Source organism: Belonocnema kinseyi, chromosome 5, assembly GCF_010883055.1.
Source record: "Belonocnema kinseyi isolate 2016_QV_RU_SX_M_011 chromosome 5, B_treatae_v1, whole genome shotgun sequence".
Taxonomy (NCBI): domain Eukaryota; kingdom Metazoa; phylum Arthropoda; class Insecta; order Hymenoptera; family Cynipidae; genus Belonocnema; species Belonocnema kinseyi.
The window spans coordinates 60,357,445-60,384,313 of NC_046661.1; the positions used below are offsets into that span (position 1 = coordinate 60,357,445).

Genomic DNA, 26,869 nt, shown 5'->3' on the forward strand with positions numbered 1-26,869 from the left:
TCATTTACTGATTTTCATTTTGTATTATACTTGTTTGACGATGATACCGAAAATGTTGTTTGCTTTTAGGTATTTCCAACAGCTTAGGATATCCTTCTAGAAAGTTACCATTTTTATTAAAGTTACCATTGTATAAAAATATACATGATTGTTTAATCATTAAAAAATATTAGCTTTTATGACAGTCAGAATGAACCTTTTTGCTAGGACAGACATACACTCAAAGTTATAAACCGCTCGCGTTGGAGTCATAAAAATTTGACTCAAGACTCTAAAAATTCTATATCCCTTCCTCACATTACTTTCTTCCCCACCGAGTGAGTCACACCTATCTCGAAAGGAAAATGGCTTAATGGTGTACTAATAATATTATTTAAAAAACTATTTTAAATTAAATTTTACATATTTTAGAAATGGTTTAGTGACAAAAAGCTACTTTTTGTAATACAAAAGCCTCCATAAGACGCGCAATTTTTCAATGTACCCAATTATTTTATAATACTTTCTTACTCACTTTTTATTGCGAAATAACAGTTCTAAACCAATAGTCTAAAATATTTTAACCTCAATGGGCATTTTTACTAGGGCAGGCCGATGTTCACTTGGAAATCGTACAAAAGCGGATTGAAAACTATTTTCGACGTTAGATAAAAGCAGTCTTCTAATTTAAATTCTGACATAGTTCCAGATAGGGTGTAACAGATCTGTTACGATAAATCTGACTCGTCACGGCCCTGCGCGAAAAAGATTGCCGGGCCGTGACCGATAATGGGCGAAACACCCCGAGGGGTTCCGAAGTACCCGAGCGGCAGGTTTTTCCTAGAAAGTCAGTTTGGAATGGCTCGAGTCCTGGTGCACAGTTTAATTAAAAAAAGTGTTGTGTCCTCGACCATAGTCACGCTTTCGAACATCGCCACGTTCTCTCCAACGTCGTTACATACCCCGAGGTCATCGTCACGTACTCCAAGGTCATCGTCACGTACTCCCAAATCATCGTCACTCCCTTTCTAATTGTCGTAACACTCTTGCCGTCCATCAGGATGTAAGTGGAGACTAAACTTAATGATTGATTACCCTAATGGTTTCATTGCGTCTAATTCTAGTCCCAACACTCCAACTTGCAATTTCCCTCCTCGGTCTTACCTCGTAACGCCTGGCACCCAACCCAAAACCCCACATCTTCCTATCAAACTTTCAAACCTGTCGAGAAATAATAAAAAAGACGAACACCGATAAACTAAATTTTTTTAGATTCTACTCTTGACTCCTATCGCAACGAAGCTTAACTTTTTTGCATGCCTATTTGATCCATTTGCCATTGATGCCATTCGCTTATATTACTTTATTGTGCCAATTATACCACGTGTGCTATTTCTGTTTTATATTCCAGCTCGATTTCAATTGTTTCTTCGGAGTTATTTACAGAAACTATCGATTTCAAACCAGAATAATTTCTGAAAAATGATCTGCGTGTATGCCTTTATGATGTGATTTTATATATGCATTGATTTATATGTGCCTCTGATTATTATTGCTGAAAATTATTTTATATTCAAATTGATTTACATGTGCCCACGATTATATACGCGTATACCAACTGATTTGCATGGTGGTGATCTTATACTGAAAATTATTTACACTGGAAACTATGCACCGCTTCGGAAAAGTTTTGATTTTTAATCGCGTAGCAGAATTTTAAGGTTAAGTTAACTGCGCGAAGGAAACCATAAGGGGAAATTAAACTTAACAAATTCCTCTGAAAAAATTTGCAAACGATTAAGAAAAAACCGAATTAAAAAGTGAAACGAAAAACAAAAAATGAAACATTATTTTTTCTTTCGGGGGAAAGTAGAAACTTAGTTTTCAGAAATTAAGATCAAATTTACAAAATTACTAAACGAAACCTAAAAGGAAGAATAGCATGCATTCATATACTCATTGAATATGTCAACCATCCGACTCGACGAGAAAATCAAGCGCGGTAACAAGTGAACACGCGCAATCCGTACCCGTACGACTCGCGGCAATGTCACGCGACGTACTTCCTAAACAAAACATCGGAGAACAAAAAGAAGCTCAATTTCGAACCCCGAAATAATCAAAACATTACCAAATTAAGCTCTCTCATTTCAAATCAAATAAAGCCAGAATTGACGATTTAAGATTCTTATAGTTTCAAAGTATGAAACAGGGAAAATAAAATATACAATGTGTCCAATTAAGACAAAATTAATTAAATTTACATTTTAAATGAAACTCAGATCGGGAAAACCAAAGTAGTAATGCCTAAATCAGACGGACCATACCCCGGAAACAAAATAGGACCAGAAATAAACAACGAAACGTTTCAATGTGATTCATTCCTTGAGAATAATATACGGTTTATTTTCAGAAACCGATGAACTTTTAGAAAGCGTTGAATTCAAAGAATTTATGAATCCATAAAAAGAAAGATTCTTTAAAGAAATGGGAAAACGGGTAAACAATGTAGAGATTAGACTAGATCCGCCGGCAAATAGCTCATTCGAACACAGAAAGAGAATAATGGAACCAAACGTCAGGAAAAATATAAATGAATCTCGTAGCAGAAATTCCGTCCAATTTAATTTAAGAAAAAATTCACAAGAACCTCGTCAACCCCTATATAATAATATTGAAATCCGTAGTAGATTGAGAAATAATAATTAAAAATTACAAAACTCCGATTACAGTGAACCTTTAGAGGAAAGAAACAAACCAAATCAAAGCAGATCATCTAGACTTTCAATAACAATTAACAGGTCAAACAGACGTTTTAGAATTCACAGAAATAACCCAGGCACAGACTATGAATCCAACATTCAATTAAATAAAGAAACGATTCCAGTCACGTATTTTCCTTTCGGCATGATACAAACACCGTTCCAAATCATGAGTAACGGGTCCATTAAATTTAGAAACAATAAAGATGACAGTCCTGCGCATTTTTTTATTGAATTAAAAAGATTAAAAGGGGATACAAAATAAACGACACTCTTATCTGACTGAAATTAGGAAATTATTCACAAAATTGTTCCCTAGAAAAATCCGCGAATGGGAATTGCGTGGGGCTTATGAAAACCTTGGAATAGAATATAAAATGTACATAAAAAGAAACGATTTCGAAACTTTTGAAGATTTAGGCAAAGATTGGTAAACTGAGCAAGCCAAGTCGAAAGTTAGAGGACAAGTTTTACAAATGACAGAACCAAAAATAATAAAAAATAATAAAGATTCAAGGGAAAATAAAAATAGTGAAAAAGATAACCAAAACAGAAAAAAAAATTAGAGTAAAAAACCATATAGAAATCGATTTCCATTTTCACCATTCGGATTTCCATTTCTTCCTTTCCCAAACTAATACCCCAGCTGGTTTACTATCAAATTTTCAACCTAGATTTTAATCAAATTTCCAACCTAGATTCCAGAACAATCAATCAAGATACCCATTCAATCCCTTCAACCAAATTCTACCACCTTTCAACCAAATGACATTAGGCTCAATCCAAGGTCAAAGTAACCTCATGATTGAATTCCCAACAGAAAATTCTGAACATAATTCAGAAGATTATAATAAACAAAATTCCCAAAAACCAAACTACGGAAATAAAAACCAAAAACCGGTCAATAATTCTAACAAGGGCTTACAAGATAAAACCAGTCCAAACACGAATAGAAAACAGGGAGATAAAACAAAAGCGAAGGAAAATACAAGTATTTCAATTTGTTGTCATTGTGGTCTAGTAGGTCATTTTAAAAGAGAATGCCCATACTACAATTACAACCTGGGTCATTCAATTTTTAAACCCGCCTTGTGAAAATTAATGGTTGCAAATGGTGAAACAGTTGACATAATTGGACTAGTGGTAATCCCAATTAAAATCGGTAAACACGCAAAACTCGTTATGTTCAGGTTAGTCCCAAAGTTAAACTCTCGAGGTCAGCAGAATCAGCAAAAATATAGCGGTTGTATTAGCATGAAGCGTAGAAAAACTAAAAGCGGTCATTAGCGACAAAACGGACGGCTGGCACTCCACAAACATAAGACAAGTTACAAAAAGACCGGAAGAACACGAAAAATGGCGAATCAGAGACTCACAATTCTATTTTTACAGAACTGACCCATTAAAATCCAGGACATTTAGGTTACGAAAAAACGCACACAAGAATTTCCAAGTACTACTTCTGGCTAGGGATATATTCGGAGATAATCAAATACGTTAAAAATGGTAAAACATGCGAAAGAAACAAACCGAGTAACCAACCGAAATTAGATCTGATGTGAAAAAAATCTTTGAAGAACCATGGACCATAAATTCTGCAGCTATCATGGGCCCATCAACTATTTAAAAAAAGAGAAGAAACCAATATTTACCAGTTTTTGTGGATCTTTTTACAAAATATGTTGAAATAATTCCGACAAGAAAAGCTAACGGGACATCAATTGAGTCAGAATTTCACAAACGTGTTATTTCGCGCTATGAACACCTATGATTCTCCACACTGATAATGGTACGGAATTTGTCAACAAAACTTTATGATAACTTACAGAAAAATTCGGCATCAGACACACTAAAAAACCTAAATATTACCCCCACGCTAATCCAACCGAGCGTTATAATAGAACGATTAAAAAAATTATTAAAGCCTATCTAGAAAATGATCATTCCTCATGGGACGAACATACAGACGACTTACAGTTTGCAATTAGCACTAGCAAATATTCGTCGACTCAATTTACCCCAGCCTTTTTAAACTTGGGTCGCGAACTGGAACCACTCCAGTCCCTAAAAAAAATCTAGAAAGCGATAACGACATAGAATTCCAAAGCGTGGACAAATGGACAGATAGATTAAGTAGGCTACAAATTATAAAAGAAGAAGTCCAGAAAAACTTGAACATAAATAATAAAGGACAAGCTAATAGTTATAATTTAAGAAGAAGACCGGTAGAATTTAGAATAGGTGACAAGGTTCTAAAAAGGGTAACCAATTTATCTAACAAAGCAGATTAAAGAGCAGGTAAGCTCTACGATCAGTACGAAGGTTGTTTTATCATTAAAAAGAAAATCTCCCTAACCATTTATGAATTAAAAAACATTAAAGGAAAAAGTATCGGGGAATATAATATCAACGATTTTGAATTAGAAAAAGTCAGTACGGATACTGATAAATAGCAATAAGAAAACTGATGACTTTAGATTAGAAATTTAGAATTAAGTATTGGTAAAGGCAAAGCATCAATGGCATAAGACAAAACCTGACTCACTACATTTTAAGAATCACAAGAGAGAGAAAATTAATTTCCCTTTAACAACCATGGAAAGCCAAGGAAAGTGTAGGCTCTCCATGAACAACATGCGAGAGATCAACATCGTAGAACACTTTGAACGTTGCAGGGCCTTACAATGGTTCATCCTCCGGAGAGCTAGAGTGCCGAAGGATGCACTACGATATCACCCACACTGACATGTCAGGAACATGTACCAAAACGAAATGAACCAACAAAGAGAAAGACAGGAAGGAGGGGGACAAGAAGAAAGTAACATAAAATTACAAGGCGAAACATGAGAATGATAGAAAAATGGCTAATAAGGGTAGAACTACATTACGGGCAGTCAGAACAAGAAAGGGCTGACATAGACAAGCAGGGTAGGGATCTGTGAAAGTAAAGAACACTGGAACACGACAAACGACTACAACGATCCCGTAGCATCGTTTTCCCCAGACAGTCAGTCTGGACTAGCTCGTGTCCTAGTGCACAGTTTAATAAAAAAGGTGTTGTGTCCTCGACCATCGTCACGCTTTCGAACGTCGCCGCGTTTTGTCCAACATCGTTACATACCCCAAGGTCATCGTCACGTACTCCCAGATCATCGTCACGCCCTTTCCATTTCTCGTTGTACTCTTGTCGACCATCAGTATGTAAGTGGAGAATAAACTTAATGATTGATTACCCTAATGGTTTCATTGCGTCTAATTCTAGACTCGACACTCCAACTCCCAATTTGCTTCCATTTTAACTTAAGTTTCGACAAAGAATCGGATAGAGCCACATGAGATTCCGTAGTCTAATTAATTCAATTTTCTGTTTTCAATGTCACCTTAAAAGCCGTATAGAACCGGATAGAAATTCAAGTTCGAATTCAGATGAGAAGTCTTTCAACTAAATTTTCGACAAAAATCCAGATAGAGCCCCATAATATTTCGTCTGTCAAATAATTAAATTTTGTTTTTTCAATGTTCGCTTCAAAACCGGATAGATGCAGAAAGAAAAAGGGTTTTGGGCTTAGATAAGAAGTCTTCTATTTTAAATTCCAACAAAGTCCCGATAGGGCCGCATAAGATTCCGTCGGGAAAATAATTAAATTTTTTTTTAATGTTCGCTTCAAATCCGAATGAATCAAGATAGGAAATGAGTTTTTAGACTTATATGAAAGAGTCTTCTAACTTGAGTTCCGACAAAGTCCCGGATAGGGCCGCATAAGATTCCATCGGCCAAATGATTCAATTTTCGGTTTTCAATGTTCGCTTTAGCGTCGGATAGATTCAGATAGAAAGGAGTTCTTGGACTTAGAAGAAAAGAGTCTTCTAAGCTCTATTCCGACAAACTCCCGGACAGGGCCAGATAAAATGCTATTTTCTATATGTCATCCGAATAAAAATCTCGTTAGAGTCGCTAGTTTTCCGCTTAACATTTTCCAAACCAAAAGAGATGCAGATAGCGACGGAATAAAATCCGAAGTGGGCTATCTGCATCTTTATTCGGTGTTTTCTCTGACACGATCGGATCCTATCCGACATTTTGAGCAAGGTTCCCAGTCTGCTGCTTGCCGTAGCTGAAGTGGATCGTCCTCGAAGGAGCTACCTTTTCTTAAAATTCCTGATGCATATCTAGCAAACCACACTACAGTTTTTTAAAATGAGAAAGAAAACTTTATCATAGGTTAGGAAGGAGAACAAAAATTGACACTTATGAGAGACATAAAGACAGTGTACGTAATGAACGTTGACAAACAATGGGCAGGTTTTATTCGAAACTATTGATGAGGATGCGCGGAAATAAGTTTAAATTAAAAGTTGTGAAATTGCTGCCTTTCTGCGTTGACAAACAATTATCCAAATTACATGTGTTTTTAAAATAATGGTTGATCTTAAATTTCTTAAGTGAATTCCTTAACTGTTCAGATAGACCCTAAATGCATGGTAACCCTGGCAGACCGAAGGAACCAAAAGGAGATTCTACAAAGTACCCTTAAAGACCCCAATGAGTCCCCCTTCCGTTCCTTCTTAAAAAACTAAAAAAGCAGCGAGATCAACTTTTAAATTGTTGAAATTCGGATTTTACGTTAAAATTTGTATTAGAAACTCACGGAGTACTCGCAATACTTTTTCTTGCAGCGTTAAAAACTTAAAAAAAAATAAAATTCCTGTCATTTACATGGGCCGAAGGCTGCTTCAAGTACATCTTCTTTCAGTAGCAGTTAATAAGCGTTCCGTTGTTAACTGTAAGAATTTTGTCTGGATGATAGCGCCACGCAGTGGAAACCTCAGACGACAACTCTCCGAAGAGGGACTCAGTGTGGTCTTTAAGGGTACTTTGTAGAGGCTCCTTTCAGTTGCTTTGGTCCGTCAGGGAAGGTATCATGTAAATTAAATCTATTGTAAGTACTATTTCATTTGTTTTTTTATTATTTTTATCACTGGTATTGTAAGTCTAATGAAAGCGTTCTGTAATAATGTCGGTAAGTAACTTAAGTGGATAGTCATTACGTACTGAAGTTGTTTTTTATTGATTAATATTTTATTTTCTGAATTGGATATCACTTAATGTACACATCGATCTTCTAAACCTTTTGTTAAACCAATTTTGTGGGGGAAAAAATGGTGTAAATTATAATGACCTGAAATAAGAAGTAGGGCGCCAGACACCAGTCCAGTGTCGCTCAAAGAAATAACATACGCTCAATCTCTAGGATAATGGGAATTATTTTGGCTGTTAGCACAGTTTGAACTTTCTAAACGTTCTCGTAGATGACGTCTTGAACAACGTGGTGAACGATCCGATGCACCCGGGTACATGCATATTATGTCCATCTTCTACGTTCTACCGTGGGTGAAGCATGGTATAGGGCCCATTGACCATGCTTGTCACATTAACCATGACCATGGGACGACCGTGGGTTAACATTGCCCCATCTTGAGCCACGCTTACTCCACGCTTCCTCCATGCTTAACCCACGCCTACCCCATGCTTAACCCACGCTCACCCCACGCTCAATCTACGCTTATGCCAGTGTTGGCCCATGGTGCACCCACTCAAACTTTTCAACGCGGGTGGCTTCAGAGTTTTAACCATTTTTTTGAAAAAGTATATATTTGGTTAAATATTCATATTTCTTTTTTTATGAAAATTAATTTTCTTTACAAAAAAAATTAAAAATTCCATGTTTGTTTGAAAATTTATCTTTTTTTTTACGATAAAACTTACACTATTTGTTTGAAAATTTGTCTTTTTTTTAGTAATAAAAACCGTCTTGGTTAACACAGCATCTTTTTGGTTCAATGCGGGACTATTTTGTTGAAAATTCGTGTTTTGAGTTTCATCCGTTTAGTTGATAATAATTAATATCTTTGGTTGATAATGTAACTATCTTGTTTAAAACAAACTAGTACATCAATCATGAGCAACAGCATATTCATTGTGAAGCAAGCAGTTCTATTTAAAACAAGATAAGAAAAAAGAGAGAAAACTTATTAGAAGCCATTTAGAAGCCATTAGTATTTTTTGTCGTCGAATCTAAGAAGAGAGGATAAATTACGAAAACTTTCAACAGAAATTGAACGGATTAATCGATTTTCTTCTATCCTTTTTTAATCGTCTTGTCGTTATCTAATGCACCTAATGCAGAATATTGAAATTAAATCCCTTAATATTTTAATAATTTTTTATTTCTATCAACCGGCTTTTATCTCTAACAATAGTAAGGTTCAGTGAGGCATGACAGGCACTCAATCAAATCCTGGGCTCGATCCTGGGTTTAAGATGTTTCAAGTATCGTCGAAAAAATAACATTCGGAAACGAGTGGCCGCGATTTCCTTCCACCATGGGTACACTCATGGTGGCGTTTTGCCTCTTCCCGGGAGCATAAACCTAGTTAATAATTCCAGCCAGTGGTGTTAGAACGCGGATATCTCTGGCATGCGCAATAGTGATCCTGCGTATTTTTAAATTGAGAAATGTCGTTACATAACCTGAAAATACACAGGAATAACTACTGCGCATGCCAGAGATATCCGCGTTCTGGCACCACTGAATCTAGCGCTTACTGCGCGCACGGAGCAGGCACGCAGTGCATATTTGCACGCACGACGTGCGTTCAGATCAGCAAGCAGATGTATCGTCCATGCAGGCCCATGTGCAAGGCATGCCGTGTAACGCACGTGCATGCGCGCATGAAGCAAGTACTCAGTGTGTTGCGTACCGTCACTTTAATTGTCTATTTTTATTGTTTAATTTAATCTTTTGGTACGTTGAGGCTTTCATAAACTACCGAGTTCAACTCTATGCTGGATTCGTTTTTATTAATGGGTTCAGAAATTACTACTCTCGGACTGAGAGTGACATACTTGCCGTGCTTAAATTCTGAGAGGAGGTGTGCGAATTCAAGAAGAGACAAAACCTATTATTTCAGAGTATAAAATGTGTTGAATTTCTAACAAGTTTATTTAAAAGATAAAAAGAACGATACATTTTTACATTACCCCTTTTTGTAGTATAGAACTACCATTTTCCATGAAGACTGGTCGTAGAAAGAAAGAAAATCTTTACTTTTCCTGTGGAAATGGGCGATTTTGAATTTTCCGCAGAACTTGCGCATTTCACACATACACACAAGTAACTTCTAGTTCTTTTAGTTTCTTGTACAATTGCCGCGGAAAAGAAATAGATTGCACTTAGCAGGAAGAGCGACATTACTTTAAAAAATCCCCTCTTCTCTATTCTTGTCCTAAGTAATTCTAAATTAGTATTTTCCTTAGAAAATTCTTCTCTCGTTTTGAGATTCAAGAGCAGAATTTTTCTCCGTGATAATTGTCACTGTATCTCGTGGTCCTTTCACTAAGCCTTAAACGTAAAGCTTTAAAGTTTTAAAAAAATTAAATAACTCGCCGGGCGAGTTCTTTGTCAAAATAGGATTTTAACGTTTGCATGGCATTAATAGACTATACTTCTTTTATAAATTGAATACTATTGACAACCGATCCGGAACCGCAGGCTGGCGATTATAACTTTAACTTTTGAAAAAGAAAAAGATACCGAGAGAAGAACCACGCACTAGTAAGTTCTTCCTCAGACTGCGATTTTGTTTCAGCTCTTTGGCTAATGGTAAACTCTTTCAATGGAAATTTTTGATGACTTGGAAGTTGAACGTACGGAAGGATGGAATTTGCTGACCAGTATTTATTTCAATATTCGCCCAAATTGATCGAACTCTATTTATAGCTCTTGTCAGCAATTTGGCAATTCAAAATTATATTTTTATGTGATGGGAGTATTTGCAACAGGGCTTTTGCAATAGAATTCTTGTATTAGAATTTGCTGAATTTGAGAAATTGATTTTCAGCATTATTTTTATATTTCCTTGCCTTGACTTGACGATTACAAAATGTTTTTACAGTTACTTTAATTCAGCATTTCATGCATCTTGATATTTCATTCGAATGCATGATAGTGTTTATTATCAGTCAGCTGAATTGGAAAGTGGTGAAATTAGATGTGAAGAGATGCGGGGGGGGGGGGATTGAACTTAAGCCACGAGCCGACAAGCATATACATATGTGAGACAATGCCCTACGTTTATAGCAAGGCGAAAGACCGGGTTTCAAATTGTGTATGTAAGCACAACTTTTCTTCCGTTTTCTACTCTCTTTCTTTCTACATCCTTTCTTCGTGAAATTACTTAATTCCTATTGATATTTATTTATAAGTTATAGTTATAGGAGTTTCGCCTATACACAGATGTTATCTTAATTTTGATATGCCTTCTTCACTTTGTTTGTAATGAAATCCTTTATATTTCGTTTAGTTTAAAATAATTAAATTTAATCATTAAGGAGACGTAAGAATTCACAAGGCATCATCGGATTACTCGGTTATAAATTTAGATTACTGGACATTAGTTTTACTCGTGTTTACCCATAATTTTCTTTATTATTTATTTTAAAATGTTGTTTGAATTTACGTATGTAACAAGTGCGCGTGCGAAGAGTGTCTTAAATTTTTTTATTTATAATAAAATGAAGTATGGAAAAGATTTAATGTGGAAGTTTTATTTTACGGTAACGGAACCAATTACCAGGGGGATACAATTGTCTGAGGTTAAAAATAAATATGTCATAATTTTCCATTTCTTAAATCAAACTTTCAAACTTTTTTTTACTTTATTTTATTATAAATAAACAATTTGAAGACCTCCATTGCACGCGCAGAGGATACTAACGCATATAATATTTTGGTAACAAATGCAACATTAATATAAACCTCCGTCCATTGGATTCAGCAGGTCAAAACACATAAGATTAACTAGTTTTTATCTTTTGCCTTTTGAATGCATACGGGAACATACCGAGCCCCCGGATTATTAGTTCGGAATTCCTTCACGGGGTGATTGTACACATGGTGACATTGGTGACGCATTGTTCGCGCACTAAAGGCGCATCCACAGAATGCTCTTAGGTGTGGTACATTCTTGCAAGTATTTCGTGCGCGCATCGACGTACGCGAAACGTGCGCGCACGAATTGTTATCTGGGAAGTGCATAAAATTTTCAATTAATTATAATAAAACATAAACCATACAATTTTTCGAAAAATCGCTCTTTGAGGGATTGTATGTTTCCATTAAGGTCACGTGGTTAAAATATGACATCAAACAATTCATAATTGTGGGAAAAAAGTTGTCATTTGGGGCTACATTTGGGGCACATGGGCTAAATATCAAGTCTGATTAAGCACCTTAATAGACCGTAAGCCCACAACTCAAATGGGAACGTGATACGTATAAGGACATTTTCACCTGAGATGTTGGTCTTATGATGAGGAACGTAAAAATGGGTGCCTAACAAGTTGGAGTGGGTACGTTTAGCGGTGGCGACCTGGCAGAGCTGTCACTTTTGAGATTTAATGAACGTGATTCGGAAGAGCTTGAAATTTGGTTTATATGTAGGAGATGACATTAGAAATAGCACCTGCGCATTGTCAGGCACATACCTGGTTGCAAAAGTGTTGTCAGGCATCTAGCGGACCGATTAAACGGAAAGGATACTCTACAGAGTATCCTCATAGTATCCTCTGGCGGACCGAAGAAGCTGAATGGAGCCCCTACAAAGTACCCGTAAAGGCCCCATTGGGTCTCCATTCGCTTTCTTTTTAGAAAATTCGAAAAAACAGAAAAGTCTACGATTAAATGGTTGAAAATTTGGATTCTACGTTAAAATTCCCTTTAGTAGGTCATGGAATAACCGCAATAGTTTTTTTTGCAATGGTAAAAAGTTTAAAAAAATATAAGACGTATAACGCCTGTTGACTGCTATATGAAAGGGATACTATATGGATACTATCAGGATAATCTATAGATTATCCTTTCCGTTCATTCGATCCGCTCTTGAATCAAAAGTGCCGGTGCTTTTGAATTCCGCATTATTAATACAATAGTTTATGTCAATAATCCAATAAATTTTGCTTTGAATGAAATAATTCGAGCTTTTTAATCAAAAGTACAGTACTATAGATTAAAATATCGACGATTATATGAAGCTCCAGCATATGAAGCTAAGAAAAATAAATGCACATTTATTTTTTAGAATGTTGTATTGAAAGTATTAAATATACTTTTGAATTAACAAAGTATCTTTTTAACTTCTAGAGAAAATTATTTCCGTGAAACAATGATACTTTTGATTTGATAGTATCTCCTGTAGTTACAATAAATGGCGCTTTCGAATACGTTCAAAAGCATACACTATTAGAACTACAGCAACTGTGATTGAAACAAAGAAAAATAAATTTTGACTCAACTGTATATGCTATTATCAGAACAAGATATGTTTTTTTTCTAAGATAAAAGATATCCATGTGAAGAAAAATCTTGTTGTATGAAACATAAATGCAAATGTTTACAAAAATTGCGTAATCGTCTGTAAGACATAGTAAAATTGGACCAAAAGTATTAAACCTCTCAAATCTATCAAATATTTTTTACGAATCGTCAGCGTATACAAATGTATTAAATTAATATATTTTCGAATCTTCCAAAGAATTTTGAACACCATCAAATTGAGCTTGAAATATATACAAAAAACACTGAAACGCATATTTAGCTGATGTGATTGTGGTATTAAATTTTGTTTCAAAGTTTGAACTTGGCAATTTGTCAGCGGACGACCGAAAAATCCCGAAAAATAAAACTTCAAAAATTATAAAATTGCCGAAATATAAAAACCCCGAATTGAAAAATTCTTGAAAAAAATGCACCACAGTTTAGAATATGACCCTATTTGAAACTTCCATAAGAACAAAAATTCCTATAGGAAATTACCGAATTATAAAATGGCCGAACCAGAAAATTCCAGAATTTAAAGAATCAAAAAAATTTTTTTAAATTGTTTTGTTGAATATTATTTATTTTTTCAAATGGAATAAACAAATACTTCTATCAGAGAAATTTCAAGAAATAATTTTCATATAGATTAAACATTGAGACGAAATTTCTTTAATACAGATATTTGATCATTGTGTTTTTAATAAATAAATAATATCTATTTCGAAAGAACAACAATTATTTAATTTCTATAATTCAGGAATTTCATAATTCGGATATTTTTAACGGGATTTTATTATTCGGGAATTTCACAGCGTCGGAAAATTAAATTTTATGAATTTTTCAGTCGTCTAATTTCGTAGTATAAATTAAAATATTAAGAATATATACAAACATTCAATTTTTTTTATCTAGAATTTTTTATTTTTAATCAGTAATTACTTTTTACAATTATTAATTTAATTACAATTTTTAATGTAAAATATTGTTACAGAAAAATTAACTGACATTTGTCAATTGACTATTTAACTCTCCTCCCCAGAAAGGATTGATTATATCTACAAGTTTTGACTACAATTGAATTCTTTTTTAAGTGTACATTAAAGTTATTATACCTTCTTATACTTCTATTTAAAAAAGAGAAAAGTTGAAAAAAATTATCGAGATACAAGCTTTTAAAATTTTTCATTTCTCGAAAAAAATGTCTAACACAAAACACCTTAAAAATTTGCCAAATTTATTTAATGTTCGTAATATATTTGTGGGTGATAATCGACGTGAAAAATTTGAAACATAACCGTTTTTTGACAATAAGGGCAATAAATTATGATAAATTACGATTATGCAAATAAATGAATCGAAAAGTGCCTGCATGATAGTTATTTCCCAATAATGTCACTATTTTGGAGGAAAGAAATTGATCGCCGGGGGGGCATTAAAATGTATTATTTGACATATTTAAAATGCGCAAGGCATTTGGCAGCTCCGGCGACCGTGATTTGCATATGCTCATAATTTTTAAACAAGGGCCGATTTAAAAAAAGCCGGGACACGTGTATAATTAATAAAAAGAGATATTTCGGGTTCCAATCGTGTACAAAACATAGTTTTATACACGATTGGAATCCAAAATATCTCTTTTTATCAAATTGAATGATTGTAAAGGCATTCAATCTATTACGTGTCTAATTATTCTTGACATACTATCGATTGATGATAATTTAATCAAAAAGACAATGCTGCAGAGAAGGCATTTCCCTAGTAAGTTCAAAAATGTCGAATGAATGCTATTAGTATTTATGGTATCGTCCTCAGCGTGGCGTCGTAGCTTCAGGGATAAGGCGTGCGATTTTAAGCGAGCGGTCCGTGCGTTCGATTCTCGGCGATAGCGGATATTTTAATAAAGTGCGTTTCTCATCAGCTATAAGCAACACGTCTTCCTTAACCAAAGTCAACAATTAGGTCAGTTTATAATAATGTATGGAGTATATAGTTTAAGAAATAATGTCAATAAAAATACGAGTAAACGGAGGAGTACGTGTCAGAAGTTAAAGAAGGTGTAAATTCTTTAGATTTTAACTTCTGGAAAACAAATGTATTTTGCATTTTAATCAATATTTTTTTACAATATTTCTTTTTAGAATATTTCATTAGAATTGAGAGCAAGATGTTATCAATTTATAGGACATATATCGTTTGCTTCAAATTTCACGTGGATTAACTTTATAATATTTTACTATTAGGTCGAGGACATTTCCAGTTGAGTCTAATCCATTTTTTAAATAATTTAATGATATTTTATTTAAAGGAAGAAAATTAGAAACAATAGCATATGCGTTTGAATTGATTGTATATGCATTTAGCCGAGCGCGGAAGCACCGTTTGATGCTTCAAAAAAATATTTAATTGATTCAGAAGTATTTTTTTCTCAGTGCAGGGATAAATATTTCATTATTTACTCATTTTTTGATAAAATTGATACATTTGGTGAAGACACCGATTAAAGAAATGCCATCACAGTAAACCTCAGGAATAAATTTTATCTTTCAAAAAGATAAAAACGTTGCATCACATTTATCCAACGAAAGATAAAATTTATCTGAAAAAAAGATAAAGTTCATATGACGTAAATATTATTTTGACATAGGTTATATGTTAGACAAAAGTAAGGGACTGAAGATGTCTGAGTAAGAACCCTCAGGCAACTTCAGTCCCTGACTTTTGTTGAACAAATCTTCAGTTTTCTATCGACTCTGATGTAGACTTCAAAAATCAATCAATTTAATGAAAAAATAATATAATTATGAAAATATGCATATCTGAGAGGGGGCCATCTTTTGTTTGAAAATTTTTCCTGTAAAATTAATTTCAAGAAATTTGACTTGAATTTTCGGCGACTTTGAAGGTGCCTGACAATACTTTTACTTCGACCTTAAAGGCACCCATTTCTACGTTCGTCATCATCAGACGAAGATCTCACGTGAAAATTGGCCCTCTACGTATCACGCTGCCATGGCCGTTGTGGGCTTACGGTCTATAAGGAGGTGGTGAGAGAAGCTGGGCGACTGCTACTTGCCTGTCAGCCTAACAAACTGTCGAATAAAGTTTGATGTAGCAAAAATGAAACTCTCTTCTACAGTGGATAAACTATCATATATTGTGGAGTAAATAATCACATATCCTATATCAAAATCGCTCTAGAATTTATTTTAAACTTTACTTCACTTTCAAATAAAAATAATACATTCTTTACTTATAAAGATTCACCAAAATTTTTCATTCTTTAACCGATTTTCAGGGAATCATTAACATTGCATAATTTAAAGATTACTTGACTTTACATTTGCAAACTTTAATAAAATAACATGAAATTTTAACCAATTTTTCTCAATGTAGGACAAAATAGTTTAAGGTAATTACAGCACGTGCATTAATGTTTACGTATGAAAACCTTTACTGTAAATTTGGAAAATCTAATCTGCGTGATCATAGTTTACCGATATGCCATGTATTTTTTAATATTTTGCATGATACAGATTATTACAATAATGTCAAACATTCTCTTTTTGTCCATGTATCCCAATTTTACAGAAAAGTTTGGTAAAGGTACCCAACCAAAGTTTCTGCGTGTACAGAACACATTCATGAGATTTACAGTAAAAAAATTAATAAATGAAACAAATGCAGTGATACTTACAATAGATTTAATTTAAATATTACCACACCCTAAATTCAGACACTATCTGAACGGTTAAGGAATTCACTTAACAAAATTAACATTAACGTTTATTTTAAAAACAAAAACACTTAAGATAATTATTTGTTAAAGAAGAACGACAGTGATTAAATGGGAAATTTATGTGTGTTATTTATCTAATTAAAAGTAATGCTGTAATAAAGCTTCTGTAGGTGACACGCCGGTGATTAAAAACCGGAATTGCTAAACGCAAGGAGAGATTGTGAAGTTAGTAATTTCAAAACAGGTTTGACACAAAATTCTTGGATTTGAATCATTATTTCGATTTCGAATTAGAAAATATTAAAATATTAGCTACAGAAAAAAACACGTATCAACGACGTAGTATTGAGTCTATTTTTATAATCAAATTTTGAAAGTTTTCAGTTAACTTAAACACTAAAATTCTAAATATTAATTTAATTGATCAAAGTATTATAAAATTATGTCTTCTTTTTATTTACAACATTTCTCACTTTATATTTAAACTTATTTTCTCGCATCTTCATCAGTAGTTTTAATGAAAACCCGTCCATTGTTTCTCAAAGTTAATTACGCACACTGTCTTCATATATTTCTAAAATGTAAATTTTTGTTAATCCTTCCTAACCTACGATAAAATTTTCTTTCTTTTTTGTGAACTGTAGTTTTTAATTGTTTAAAGTCCCTTGATTTTTTGGAGACTTCAATATAACCATTATTATTGTTTTAAAACTGACTTAAGAAAACATTTTTTGACTGGAAAAATTTCCAAATGACATCGTTCTTTATTTTGATATCTTTTGTTTTTTACTCTTCGACATTATTCTTATGTTTGATTAATTCAAACTTCAAAAACTCAGGTAGAAATTTATATTATACTATGAAATTATTTATCATGATGGTTCTCTTTAATATTACTAACTGTAAAAATATAATTATTCAGGTCAAAACCTTTTAAAAATGTACGCATTGTGCCGCAGCGTGAAGGATTGAGAAAGGAGTTTTTATATAAATCAATTCTAAATTCGAAAACTGTTTTTTAGATCAATTTTGTTTTCATTCATGTAGACCGTAAGACGTAAAAAAAAGCTATGATTTAAAATTCATTAATTTATTAATTACAAACATTTCAAATTAATAAAATTGAATGAAAAAGATGTAGAATCACCAGAATTCTTATTTCTGTATCTTTAATGGTTAATTTACTCCTTTTAAGGGGTGATTATGACAAAAAACATTTATTTGTGCAAGAAAGGTCAACTTGTGAACCGAGTTCCGTTGGGAAATAAAATAAAGAACAAGGATCACGAAAGATCAGCGAGAAATATCAGCTCGACATGCATCACCACTCAACACATTCAAAGATATTTTACCCCAGCACAGAAAATAGGCGTTTTGTATTGTGCGAAATGAAAAATGTTTATTAAATTTATATAAAGTCTACTTTTAGAAACTCCGACCAGATGTTAAAGGTATTCATATTTTATTATTTTGGTTACCTGATCCAGGATTCAAAAGCGAATGATAGAAACGGCATTAAAAATTTTTAATAACTTTAATGCAAACCTTCTCACGGGGAAAATAAAAGCGATACAAATAAATCAGGTGAACACTTAGATGAGGCTAGTTAATTTAATGAAAAATACTTAGGGTTTTAATCGCAACATCTAAGGAACTCATAAGTATTGGGGAAAACTAGTGTAGAAATAATGTGGAAAGTTATGTTTAGTCTGCCGCCTTCTTCCGAACTGCTTCCACTATATATTGTACGAGCAGTCTGGGCGACGTGTAACAAAAGGGACGTTCGGCAGTCTTTCGGCCACGCAAAGCCAAGGTTGTATTGTCTACGAAACTTTCACAAAATAAAGAATACTTTCCAAGTTAAAACAAGAAGTAAAAATTGAATTGATCTCTCTCACCCTGTTAAAAATTTCCGATCCTGTCAGGATATTGGTTAACGATTCTTTGGAAAAATAGCTGCGGCAATACAAGGAATCCAAAGGCCTTATTTTTTATTTGAACCGCGAATACAACATTGAGAACCACGGTTCTCATAGGAAGGACTCCAAAATTCTCTACGGAAAGCCCGTGAAATAAGGAACCTGTAAGGTATTGGGTACAACTATGAGCTGAAGTAAGTACGCCTTATTCAACGTGAGCCCTATTACCGGAAACTTCTGTACTAAGACTTTTGGGTACGCAACAAACCGCGGTAAAATCTTGGAGCCTGTGAAACAGCAAATTAACACTCAGAAGAAGACGAGGGAAGAGAGCAACAGCAAAAATCACACAACCATGTCAGAGATACGTCACCGACCGCATCCGAGCAGACTAGGACATCCCAGACAGGTACCACCTCCCGTTTGCAGCAGTCGCAGAAAAAAAGGCTAGCAATTATAAATTAAGATATAGTATAAGTCTTTCTTACTGTCGCAAAAAGAAGACTTTCAAGTACGCAAAGTTAAGGTTTAGGGAAAGTGAAGTTGAGGCGAAGCACAGTTTAGAAAAAAAAGAAGTTAATTTTTGTATAGGGAACCGTTGGTATACTACGCGTGCTCGCTAGCTCTGCCATCGTTAATAAAAAGAAACCCGAATCTGAATTAAATTTGTATGTACAAGTGAGGATTATAAAACATATAATAGAACGAAAATGTTAACGCGGTCGCTGCACCATTACACCCGACACTTAAAATTGGGAAAAATCATTTACGCTGGCGTTCCCCGCCTATAAGCAAAACTTACTACACATTCCGATACACAATCCGAGACCGATAGTTCAGACAACCCTTTTCCGGAATCCCACAATAACAGACCGGGCAACATAGGGTTACACACTACTGACGAGGAACTCGACCTAATGCTGTCTAGGATGACACTTTTAGAGGAAGCAGTATCTGGACTTACTGACGAAAACGGCAACCGGGTTGACGAAAATTTCCGATTAACGTAAAAATTGGACATCCCGTCGAAAGTAGAAACGTACATAGATGGAGATATTATGACTTCCGATAATGATGAGGATCACGGAATTAATCTACTAATTACCGGAGTAGAAAATGTAATGCGGAAATAAACGATGAGAATTAGGGGAACAACATGGATGAAGAAAGGAACGCGGAAGGAAACAATAATGGGGAGAAGAACACGCAAGAAGCACACAAAAGGCAAGAAAATTGACCCGTCATGCCAATAAGACCGTCAAGTGTCATCCCTACCAATTCTAGTGAAAATAACATTGATGAAGCACGTGAATCTGAGAGATTACCGAGAACTCAAACCACCATGGCTATAAGACAGCCCCCTCCTGGTACTATTTCCGCTAAGGAAATAATAAGAACCATAAAGGCTCTAACCAGACATATTGACATGGGGGTAGAAAACTTTATACGATTAGTAAAAAGGGCACGAGACAGGTGCTCTCAACCCGAGTTGCTATTAGACTTCGTTCTAACAGAAAGGATCGCACAAAATTCAGAAAGGGCAATTAGCTACTTAGAAATTAACAACTTTACTAGTCTTTTTGATGCCTTGAGAAAAAATTAAAATCCGACAGGATCAGTTTTTGCTTTTAGATCTAAATTAGAAACACGCAGACAAGGTCCTATAGAAACAATTTAAAGTTTTAACATGCGTTTTAGACAGGCTGCAAACGAAGTAAAAGATGCAGTGCAATCAGAGCACACAAATAGCATGAAAAGAAAGATTTCTATTCAGATAGAAGAAAAAGAATCCCTAAAAAGATATATTCTGAACTTGAGAAGAGAAATCGGACTGCGAGTTAAATCTCAAAACCCAGAAAGCCTATGCGAGGTGTTTGCGAACGCACCCACTGGCCCCGATGCGTAGTGGCTAACCATCGGTAAAATCTTACTAAGCACAGGCTGCCGGAAGCCAAGTGTCCCGAACAGCTATACTAAATTGAAAAATGCCGCTTCAACAAAGAATGCAGATTAATTGACATAAGTGCGGAAAACCCGGACATTTAGCAGTACAATGCTATGCTGAAATGCAATATTTATAGCCAGGACGGTTTCAAAATCGACCCCCACAAAACCCTGTGTGGAATATCCACGAAATCGAGAACCAAGAGGATGGACAGAATTGTTTAGAATTACAAGAAATGAGTTCCGAAGAAATAACCGAACAAATAGGCTACGAAGAGAATGCAGAATTTCGAATATCAGCGGCAGATTATTATCCATCAGGGGCAAACATTCAAATGGATTGATTTACAGCTTACTGGTCGACTCTGGTGCAGGGATTAATCTTACCAAAGAAAACAATGTACGAAAGGAAGTTAAGGTGTTTTTCATGAAAAAATATTTCGTCATGGGAAAGGACCGATGCTACTCACATTATACCACTTACAATAATTACGTTGGGAAAAAACATCTTTTTCACATAGAAGATGATGATTTTCCTTTGCCACAAGCTGGAATTATAGGATTATCTTCTTTTAACAAATATTCAACATATTCAATTAGGCCGCAGTATCTGATTCTAGAAAATAAAAAAATTACCTCTACATGAGGATGGACGTTTTGTTAGTGGCAACACAGCTCAAATAAATAGAATAAGCATTGATGTACCTGAACAAGAAATATTCATGAGGGATAATCACAATATACCGAACAGAATTTACTCAATCAAACATAGTCAAATAATAGTTCCATATTACAACTATTATAGGAAACTCACACTGATTAAAGGACCGAAATACAAACCCATCCAGAATATAAGAGAAGTACATAGGGCAGCTCTTGGATATCGACTGACAGTATTTAAGAGAAAAAAACGAGGCTGCAGCACACAGAAGACGAGATCCGCGAAACTTTATGGAAAGGACTGGCATCTGACAATGATATCTTCCATCTAGAAGGAGATCCACTGCCCTGCACCGACCTAGTGGTACACGATATTATCTTTAAATTAGGAAAAAAAGTCAACATTAAATCATATAGACCGCCTATATGGTACCCAAGATCATTTAGGAGAAGCTACATTTTTCTCCGCCTTCGATTTAAGCTCCGGTTTTCACCAAATACCAATGGCAGAGGAATCAACAAAATATACATCTTCCTCAAGACCCGAAGAACATTTTAAAGTTAACAGGATGCCTTTTGAATTAAAGAATGCCCCAGCCACATTTCATCGAATGATGGACGGAACATTAAGAGGATTAGCAGGGAAAGTATGTTTTGCCTATCTCGTCGACATAGGTGTATTCGGTTCTACCCTAAAGGAACATAACAAAAATCTCTTTACACTTTTCGAAAGACTTAGACAAACTGGGGCTCTATTCTCGAGTTTTTTTCGTACATGAATCTTGCGACTTTCGAATGACGTTCAATGAACCCTATTCTCGAAAACTCACTGAAGTTTCGTATTCTGAAAGTTTCGTATGAAAAGCAACGAGTGGGTATATGCCACTCGAAACTTATGTTCGTATACGAATCAAAGTTTGATCACGCTCAGTGATTAAATTTTATGAATTATAAAGCTGTAAAAAAAGTGACAGGAGCCAGAGTGATAAAAACAAATGATTTTTAAAAATTGATACAGTAAGTGGATTATGTATTGTTTAATTGTTTTAAGAGTTACAACATTTGGAAAAATTGTATCCTTTTTCATATTCAAATTATTTAGAAATATGCACGCAAAAAAAAGAAATGTAATATTTACTTATCGAGAATTGTAAAGCGTTTCTTGTAACCGTAACAGTATACGAGATGTGTTCAAAAAGTAAGGTGACTTCTCAATTTTCGCGGGATACGTACATTCAAATTCTATATTTTTTGTTTTGTTGTGTTGGTACACTCGTCACGATCATATGTTCACAGTTTTTACTATATAGCTCGTGTTGTTTTGCTGGCAGGGGCGTAAGAGGTTAGAAGGGTTTGGTGTGCTCGGCGATTTTCTTCTTTCGAAAAAAATGGAGCAAAGACTTTGCATTAAATTTTGTGTGAAAAATGAAATCCAGTGCTCTAAAACTCTTGAAATGTTGACAGTTGCATACGGTAAGTCTACTCTGAGTAAGAAAAATGTGTATAAGTGGTACAAGCTGTTCCAAGAAGGCCGAGAGGATGTCGAAGACGAACCTCGCCCTGGACGTCCCAGCACGTCAACAAGAGATGAAAACGTTCAAGCAGTCGAATAAATGGTGTTGAAAAATCGCCGAATTACCATCAGAGAAGTTGCTGATGATGTTGGCAGATCGGTTGGCTCAAGCCATGCTATCTTTTCGGACGTTTTGGGCATGAGACGTGTGTCAGCGAAATTTGTTCCAAAACTGCTTAATTTTGATCAAAAGATCCATCGCATGACCATCGCTCAGGAGATGTTGAAGTCATGCCTCAGCCTCCATATTCACCGGATTTGGCCCCCAGTTGGCGGGTAAAAGTGTATTATATCTGAGGGGGATTACTTTGAAGGGGACAACATAAATATTGAGGAATAAATGAATATTTTTTGAGAAAACCATAAAGTCACCTTATTTTTTTAATACACCTCGTAAACTGCTCTTAATAGGGGGGGGGGGGGGGGGGAAAATGTCAAAATCACTTAGTATTTCGTAAATGTCACAATGAAATTAAGGTTAATTCAACGGTTATCCTTCAGTAAAATAAACCTCTATTCCCTTTAATTACATACTGAACAATATGTAAAATCCACTGAACCGAGATTACAATAGTAGTGCAGTGGACATTACCACAAGATCGGTACATACAACCGATCCGATCGGTTTACTTAACTCGCCCCTAAAGTCGCAAGGCAACCTATCCGCGCTGAGCACTTGGTGAATTCACGACGCAATCGGCAATTAATGGATTGCATCACCTAAAAAACATTCCTTTTTGACATTTCTGTGAAATTTGTTACATTACTCCATATTCCTACTTTGCAAGGAAGGGGTTTTACAAAAATAATACAATTTTGAATGGCACAACTTATTCAAAGATCGCGTACACTTCAGAGTTTATTGGAGCAAGACGTGTTTTTGTTCCGTGACTGTTTCAGCTGACATATAGATATGATGTGAATGCTAGAACTTTCGTTGTGTCCCGCGATGGTATGGTTACGTATTCAGAAGTTGTTCCCGAGATCACCACACTCAGTTACAAATGCATTTCAAAATTATTTTACAGATCGCAACTCGTATACTAGTATAGTGGTTAAGACTGTTGACTTGCGTGCTTAGGTTTATGCGTTCGAATCCCCCCCATTGCGTGCTAAATTTCAATTGTATTATAAGCATTATAACTTACGAATAACGATTAATTATAAGTATATCTGAAAATATTTATAAGAAATAACCGTGCGCTTATTTATTAATTATTTTTTAGCAATACTTTTTCACAATTGAAAACGCTTCCAGGAACTGTACAGAATAGCGACTGGATCGGTAAAATCTTCTGATTCGCAGGTCAGCACCACTTGAGAATCGGCACTAGTAACTATCATTGACAGTCATACTTATTTGCCTATAATTGTAACGTTTACTGAATTATCATGTTGTCCACATACGTACTAGAAAGATCGGTAGATTTAACTTGGTTTTCAGTAAAATGTAAGGTTTTTTTTCTGCGTGTGTTTCGTTTTGAGGTTAAAAAATACTTCATTATAAATTGTAGGTACATTTCATTATAAATATAATGATAATATTGAAAAGAAAATTCTAATCCTGCAAAATTTTCCAGATACGTTTACACTGTTTATATATCAGAATATAATCATAATTTTATATAATTTCCGAAAGTAAGTTTTCACATAAAACTAATATCTTCTCATTACGGATGAGAATGTAATAATTCATTATTTTTTGTACAATCAAAATTTGAAATTTCGATTTGTTTAAAACGAAATTCAAAAACTTGTTTTGAAAATCTTGTAGGGCCTTAAAAAAGTAACGGTTATCTTCTCTTTACTTTTTTCCATATCACTGTTTTTTCGGCTTCAAATGTTCATTTTCGTATGATTTTTTCGGATCTTAAAAATGTTATAACTTTGGTCATTTTAATTTTATAGAAAAAAGTAATGAGGGTGAATTGTTCTTATTTTTGTCTACTATAAAGAGCTGTCGATAGAATTTTTAAACATTAAAAAAAGTAGTCTCACCATTTTTGAAAATGCTCTAACCTTTTGGATTTTGATCAAAAATGGCTGGTTAACGAACTCGATCATTCTTTTAGTTCATTCAAACTGTGTGCCAAAGCACAATCCCTTCCGATTTTTCTTTCAAAAATTATCAGGTATATAAACGACGACAATATAGGTAACAGACTGACAGACACCGACGTAAAAACTTTGTTTTCTGACGCAGGAGGCCTCAAAACGTCAATATTTGATGAACATAATTTATAACATATAACATAATATAACGATAACGATAACATAATTTAGATCTATTTATACTCGTATTATTCATTAAGGTGACATGATAATTTGTAATTGCCGCATCCAGGAACTGTACAGAATAGCGACTGGATCGGTAAAATCTACTGATTCGCAGGTCAGCACCACTTGAGAATCGGTACTAGTAACCATCATTGACAGTCATACTTATTTGCCTATAATTGTAACGTTTACTGAATTATCATGTTGTCCATATACATACTAGAAAGATCGGTACATTTAACTTGGTTTTCAGTAAAATGTAAGGTTCTTTTTTCTGCGTGTGTTTCGTTTTGAGGTTAAAAAATACTTCATTATAAATTGTAGGTACATTTCATTATAAATATAATGTTAATATTGAAAAGAAAATTCTAATTCTGCAAAATTTTCCAGATACGTTTACACTGCTTTATATATCAGAATATAATCATAATTTTATATAATTTCCGAAAGTAAGTTTTCACATAAAACTAATATCTTCTCATTACGGATGAGAATGTAATAATTCATTATTTTTTGTACAATCAAAATTCGAAATTTCGATTTGTTTAAAACGAAATTCAAAAACTTGTTTTGAAAATCTTGTAGGGCCTTAAAAAAGTAACGGTTATCTTCTCTTTACTTTTTCCATATCACTGTTTTTTCGGCTTCAAATGTTCATTTTCGTATGGTTTTTTCGGATCTTAAAAACGTTATAACTTTGGTCATTTTAATTTTATAGAAAAAAGTCATAGGAGTCAATTGTTCTTATTTTTGCCTACTATAAAGAGCTGTCGATAGAATTTTTAAACATTGAAAAAAGTAGTCTCACCATTTTTGCAAATGCCCTAACTTTTTGAATTTTGATCAAAAATGGCTGGTTAACGAACTCGATCATTGTTTTAGTTCATTCAAACTGTGTGCCAAAGCACAATCCCTTCCGAATTTTCTTATAAAAATTATCAGGTATATAGACGACGACAATATAGGTAACAGACTGACAAACGCCGACGTAAAAACTTTGTTTTCTGACGCAGGAGGCCTCAAAACGTCAATACCTGATTAAATACGCGACAGTCAGTTTTCACATAAAAGATAATAGATTGAAGATCTTTCTTGGAATAATCAAATTTTCTTTAGCTATTGACTTTTCTTTTCAATTGAAATTAATTTACCTACAAAAAAAACATAAAACGGATACAATTTTATTTGTCTACCTAACCTCAATTGTACTTTTAGCCATTTTTTTCACTGATATCATATTCCATAGAAGTATGAGTAGTCAAACATTAACACATCATATTTTTAATATAATTTTAGAATTAATATATCATTAGCAATTTTACCCGGCACCACGTGCCAACAGCGGGAGCATTCAATTTTTAAACCATCCACATGTTTGGCGCATTCCTCGATACGCCAGTTGAACCCGAACAATAAAATAGCAATGGATATTTTCGGGCCATTACGAACTATTCGCTCGGAAAATAATTATATCCTGTCAATTTAAGATCAACTCACCAAATATCTCATTTTGGTCCCACTTAAAGACGCCGACTCCGAGAGTACAGTCTGTCAAGTTAAAGCGTGGGTGGCTTTACTCGCAGTCGGTAAGGTGTATCGACATGATTTTGGTGTCAAAATATTAAGAAGAGCTCCCTCTT

General features: G+C 34.4%; 1 protein-coding gene across 1 annotated transcript in view; it reads right to left on the minus strand.

Moving 5' to 3' along the window:
• The window catches only part of LOC117173502 (probable tubulin polyglutamylase TTLL1), a 491,055-nt gene that overhangs the window by 1,087 nt on the left and 463,099 nt on the right, over positions 1-26,869 (minus strand). The window lies entirely within an intron of this gene.